This window comes from Oryctolagus cuniculus, chromosome X (genome assembly GCF_051225735.1).
Source record: "Oryctolagus cuniculus isolate XC-2025 breed Fujian yellow rabbit chromosome X, ASM5122573v1, whole genome shotgun sequence".
Taxonomy (NCBI): Eukaryota; Metazoa; Chordata; class Mammalia; order Lagomorpha; family Leporidae; genus Oryctolagus; species Oryctolagus cuniculus.
Window position 1 is genome coordinate 12,875,515 of NC_142888.1, and position 6,702 is coordinate 12,882,216.

General features: G+C 38.4%; 1 pseudogene across 1 annotated transcript; it reads left to right on the top strand.

Moving 5' to 3' along the window:
* The first annotated feature begins 281 nt into the window (after positions 1-281).
* LOC149119559 (dimethyladenosine transferase 2, mitochondrial pseudogene) lies at positions 282-2,071 on the top strand (annotated as a pseudogene). Its single transcript, XR_016228523.1, has one exon. The product of XR_016228523.1 is annotated as a dimethyladenosine transferase 2, mitochondrial pseudogene (transcript).
* Positions 2,072-6,702: the final 4,631 nt, after the last annotated feature.

Genomic DNA, 6,702 nt, shown 5'->3' on the forward strand with positions numbered 1-6,702 from the left:
GAGGGAATTTTACAATTGTTGCCTACATAATGAAATTGGAAAGGCAGCAAATAAACAAGCTATCAATGCATCTCAAGGACCTAGAAAAGCAACAAACCAAACACAAAATTAGTAGGAGAAAAGAAATAATTAAAATTAAAGAATAAACATAATTGAAACAAAAAATATAAAATATCAGTGAAATGAAGAGATGGTTTTTGAAAAAATAAACAAAACTGATACACAATTGGCCCAACGTACCAAAAAAAGAGGGAGAAGACCCAAATTAATAAAATCAGAGATGAGGCAGTTGCTGGTGTTTACTTCCGCCAGGCCTGGTCTGCAGCGCGGAGATGTTGCACGTGGGATGCCCTTCATGGGGTTCACCGGAATAGCGACCCTGGGTCATGTGAGAGGGCACCTTGGAGGTGACGATGTGGGTCCCAGCGACGGGACTTCCTTTGCGGTTGGCGCCCTTAGCCCTGGCGGGCGCGGGTCGCTTTTGCATTTTGAGGACCCGAGCGACGACGCGTGGAGACCCGCCTCGCCGTGGCTTGTCTGATTCATCCCCGCAGCTGTTGCCCTATCCTGACTTCGGGGAATCGCCTCCCTGGGTATGCAAGCACCGCTTGGACCCTAAGCGTTACGTAAGCAGTCGGGGATTGGCTGAGACCTTGGTGCAGATCCTGCGGGGGAGTCAAAAAGACCCTCGCTCTCTCTTCTTAGAGTGCAATCCAGGTCCTGGAGTGCTGACTCAGGCATTACTTGAAACTGGTGCCAAAGTGGTTGCCCTTGAAAGTGACAGAAATTTCATTCCTCGTTTGGAGTCCTTAGGAAATAATCTGGATGGAAAACTAGAAGTGGTCTACTGTGACTTCTTTAAATTGGATCCTAGAAAGTGTGGACTAGTATTCCCTTAAAAATAATTGGAATCTTCCCAATTAAAAATGAAAGAAAGGCACTATGGAAACTTTTATATGACCTATATTCCTGCACTTCTATATATAGGCATGGACGAGTAGAACTAAATATGTTCATTAGTGAAAAAGAATACCAGAAACTAATGGCAAATCCAAAAAATCCGAACTTGTATCAAGTATTAAGTGTGCTCTGGCAAGTAGCTTGTGAGATTAAGGTGCTGCATGTGGAGCCTTGGTCATCATTTGATGTATATACCCAAAATGGGAAGCTGAAAAAGCCAAAGCATAAGGATTCATTAGAACGAATGCAACAAAACTTGTATTTTATTCGAATGACTCCTCGTCGAAATTTATTCACAGAAAACTTAACTCCTATTAACTACGATGTATTTTTTCATATGGTAAAGCACTGTTTTGGGAAGCGCAATGCAAGCCTAATAGAACATTTAAGGTCATTGAGTCCAGTTGATGCAATGGATATATTGATGCAAACAAGAAAAAATGAAAAAGTGAAAATAACTGACATGTATCCTCAAGACTTTAAACGCCTTTTTGAAACTATAGAGTGTTCCAAAGATTATACCCATAAATGGCTATATGATGACAGCATGGAGAACACATATGCAGAAAACTAGACTGTCAAGACATCAGCTGGAGCAGTTTTTAACATAGATGAACTGAGTTTGGAAACCTTACCTCCTTTTAACAGAAAACTGTTCTTGTATTGCACAGATTAGGCAGATCATTCTGATAATTCCACTGGTGTGTTGGCTAAAACAGTGACTGCTATTTTATTCACAACGGAATAAAATGAAAACTTCAGTTAATTGTGGGTTTCAATCAGATTGAATTTGTTTTGCTTTAAATTTTTCTCTACTGTAAATATACTGGTAATTGTGGGTATTACCAGCTGAAACTTATTTTTAAAACTCCTTTTGTCCCAACATCTTATATTGTATTAATTTAAATATTCCACTTTGAGTGTTGCTGCATTTTGCATCCTTCTGTGAGAAGGAGAGGGCAGGAGTTTATATTATTATCTTAGGAAACAAATTAAATTGATTTAAGAGGTTTATTTTACCTTCCAATTTGTTGGAATGTAATATCAAGTACTGTACAATGAAAGTATTTAAATTTTAAATTTTTTAAAATATTTTAAGTAAAAAATAAAATCAGAGATGAAAAAGAAAATTTAACAACTGATATCATAGAGATAAAAAGAATCATCAGGTATTACTACAAACAGCTATAAGACAACAAACTGGAAAATACAGAACTGGATAGATTCCTGGACACATACAATCTACGAAAAGTGAATCATGAAGACACAGAACACCTAAACAAATAACCAAGATGACAATTGAATCAGTAATTAAGACTTTCCTAAAGAAAATCCCAGGACCAGGTGGATTCACTGTTGAATTCTACCACACTTTTAAAGTAGAACTAATCTCAATTATTCTCAAGCAATTCAAAACAACTGAAAAAGAAATAATCCTCCCAAACTCTTTCTATGAGGCCAGCTTCATCTTAATTCCTAAACCAGAAAAAGATACAACAAAGAAAGAGAACCACATAAAGATATTCCTGATGAACAAAGATACAAATATCCTCAACAAAATACAGGCTAACCATGTCCAATGACACATCACAAAGATCATTCACCCAGACCTAGGGGGATTTATCCCTGGTATGCAAGAATAGTTCAACATTTGCAAATCAATAAGTGTGATGCATCACATTAACAAACTGAAGAACACAAACTGTATAGTTATTTCAATAGATGCAGAAAAATAATTTTATGAAACACCTCATCCTTTCATGATGAAAAGTTTAAGCAAATGGAGTATAGAAGGAAAATTCCTCAATGCAATCAAGGCAATTTGTGACAAACCCACAGCCAGCATCTTATTGAATGTGAAAATGCTTGAATTATTTCCAGTGAGATCCAGAACCAGACAAGGATGCCCACTTTCAGCACTACTATTCAATATAGTCCTGGAATGTTTAGCTAGAGCCAGTAGACAAGAAAAAAATCAAAGGTATACAAACTGGAAAGGAGGAAGTCAAATTATCCCTGTTTACATATGACATGATTCTATATATAAGGGAACCAAGGACTACACTAAGAGATTATTGGAACTCATAAAAGAATTTGGTAAAGTGTCAGGATATAAAATTAATACAAAAAATGTCAATGGTTTTTTTTATATGCAGACAATGCCATGGCTGAGAAAGTGAGAAAGAACTTCTAAGATAAGTCTCATTCACAAAAGGTACAGAATATATATATATATACACACACACACACACACACACACACCTTGGAATACATTTAACCAAATAGGTGAAAGATCTCCATGATGAAAACCACAAAATATTAAAGATAGTAATTAAAGAATATACAAAAATGGAAAATCGTATGTGTTCATGCTGGAAGAATTAATATACTCAAAATGTCTAAACTACCCAAAGCAATTTTCAGATTCAATGCAGTCCCAAATAAAGTACCAATGACATTCTTATCAGATCTAGAAGAGAACAATGATAAAATTCATATGGAAAAACAAGAAACCCCAAATAGATATAGCAACCTTAAACAACAAAAACAAAGCTGAAGTCATCACAAAACCATATTTCAAGACATCCTACAAGGCAGGTATAATCAAAACAATCTGATACTGGCACAAAAATAGACATGTAGACCAATGGAATAGAAATGCCAGAAATCAATCCATGCATCTATAATGAACTAACCTTTGACAGAGTAGGTAATATCAATCCCTGTAAAAGACAGTCTCTTCAACAAATTGTGCTGGGAAAATTGGATCTCCACATGCAGAAATATGAAACAAGATCCAGACCTTACACCTTATACAAAAATCAACTCAAAATGGATCATGGATCTGAATGTGTGACCTGATATCAAATTACTAAAGGAACATATTGAGGAAACTCTACAAGACATTGGCATAGGCAAAGACTTCTTGAAAAAGACCTCAGAAGCACAGGCAATAACAGAAAAAATAGACAAATGGGATTACACCAAGCTGAGAAGCTTCTGTACTGCAAAAGAAGCACTCAGTAAAGTGAAGAAGCAACCAACAGAATGGGAGAAAATATTTGCAAACTATGCAACTGAAGTAGGATTAATATCCAGAATCTATAAAGAGCTCAAGAAACTCAGCAACAACAAAACAATCCAGTTAAGAAATGGGCAAAGGACTTAAACAGGCATTTTTCAAAAGAGGAAATCTAAATGGCCAACAGCCATAGGAAAAAATGCTCAGGATCACTAGCCATTAGGGAAATGCAAATTAAAACTACCATGAGGTTTCACCTCACCGCAGGTATAATGGCTCTCATACAGAATCAACAAACAATAATTGCTGGCAAACATATGGGGAGAGAAGTACCCTAATGCACTGTCAAACAGTCATTGTGGAAGACAGTATGGAGATACCTCAGAAAACTGAAAATAGAGATACCATATGACCCAGCCATCCCACTCCTGGGAATTTACCCAAAGGAAATGAAATCAGCATATGAAAGAGTTGTCTGTATGCCATTTTTATTGCGGCTCAATTCATAATATCTAAGATATGGATCATAAATGTCCATCAACTGATGACTGGATGTAAAAATTGTGGCATATATATATATATATATATATATACACTATGGAATAGTAAGCCATAAAAAGGAACGAAATACTGTCTTTCACGATGAAATTTATAGGAGTGAAATTAACATTTTGAGCTTCAGTGATTGTTTATAGTCCTTGTCTCTACTGTTGGGGAACACTGTTTTATTTTTTTCTTCATACTATTTGTTGAACTCATTATTTAATGTAGGGTTAATTTTATGAGTATAAAGAAACTAAAAGTAGATAATTATAAAAATCAAGAGGGGATAGGAGAGGAAGGAGGAGGAAGGATGGGAGTATGGGTGGGAGGGAGGGTAGGGTTCAAAGTATTACTATATTCCTAAATCTGTATACATGAAATACATGAAATCTGTATTACCTTAAATAAAATATTTTTTAAAAATTGTTGACCCCACGGGGGCCGGTGCTGTGGCGCAGTGGGTTAACACCCAGGCCTGAGGTGCCAGCATCCCATATGGGCGCCTGTTCGAGACCCAGCTGCTCCACTTCCTGTCCAGCTCTCTGCTATGGCCCAGGAAAGCAGTGGCAGAGGGCCCAAGTCCTTGGGCCCTGCACTACTTGGGAGACCAGGAAGAAGCTCCTGGCTTCAGATTGGCGCAGCTCCAGCCGTTGCAGCTGTCTGGGGAGTGAACCATCAGATGGAAGACCTCTCTCTCTCTCTCTCTCTGTCTCTCTCTCTGCCTCTCCTCTCTCTGTGTAACTCTTTCAAATAAGTAAATAAATCTTAAAAAAAAATTCTTGACCCCTGACTTAGAACTCTAATACATATTCTATTCTACTCTCATATATAAACTCTCACCACAATACTGATATTAATGTCTATGTAGTTTATAGCTCCTAATAAGCCCATCTGTAGCCCAGGTAATAGATTCAGATTCTGTGTTGGATATCACTCATCATTCATTTCACTGTGGCCACTATCTGCTGTTATCTACCCTGCTCTGTGACTGGGGATGCTTACCTCCATGAACTGGAATTCCTTTGCTTTTAACTGAGTTTTTTCAAGTGTAGGCACTTGTGGAAAATGGGAAGTCAAAAGGAAGAAAACATGGTATGCGTTCCACTGGCTGGTTCACTGACAGGACATAACTGGGCTTTTTTTTTATTGTCCTTTTACTTAGGGTTGCATCTTTTGTCTGGTGATGTTTTACTAAAGTCATCTGTTTTTCTGCATCTTGGCTACTGCTCATTCTCCTCTTTTTCTGAAGCCTAAGTAAAGGCTTCCTGCTACTGCTAGTCTGAAGTGCTTCACCAATTTGTTTGTTTGTTTCCTTAAACCCTACCTACATTTTACAACAGTTCTACCTTAAAATCTCTTTACTCACTCTGAGTTTGCCTTTTTTCTGAGACTATATTACAGATAAATTGCCTACTGCATATAAAGAGATCTTATAGTCAATTCAATTTAAGGCATCCAAAGCTAACGTCATCCTTACTACCCACAAACAATCTGCCAACTACTGCTCATTTTCCTGTATTTCTAATTCTAAAAATGAAATCAGTTTCTACCAAGTTATGAATTCCACAAAGCTGAGTATTTGCTTTGACTTCTTTTCAATATCTCACAGCCCCATAATAATCAGGTTCTATTGTTCTTTTTTTTTTTTTTTTTTGACAGGCAGAGTGGACAGTGAGAGAGAGAGAGACAGAGAGAAAGGTCTTCCTTTGCCGTTGGTTCACCCTCCAATGGCCGCCGCGGCCGGCGCGCTGCGGCCGGCGCACCACGCTGATCCGATGGCAGGAGCCAGGAGCCAGGTGCTTTTCCTGGTCTCCCATGGGGTGCAGGGCCCAAGCACCTGGGCCATCCTCCACTGCACTCCCTGGCCACAGCAGAGGGCTGGCCTGGAAGAGGGGCAACCGGGACAGAATCCGGCGCCCCAACCGGGACTAGAACCCGGTGTGCCGGCGCCGCTAGATGGAGGATTAGCCTAGTGAGCCGCGGCGCCGGCCATGGTTCTATTGTTCTTATTAAATTCATGTCAAGGCCATTGATATCTCTTATTTAAGAATGGTAAAAGTCCTGATCACTATTTATGCCTCAAATTTCCCTCCTCAACATACAATTTTTAATAATGTAACCAGACTCACCTTTCTAAATTCAAAATCTGACTACATCAGTCTCTTTCTTAAAATGTT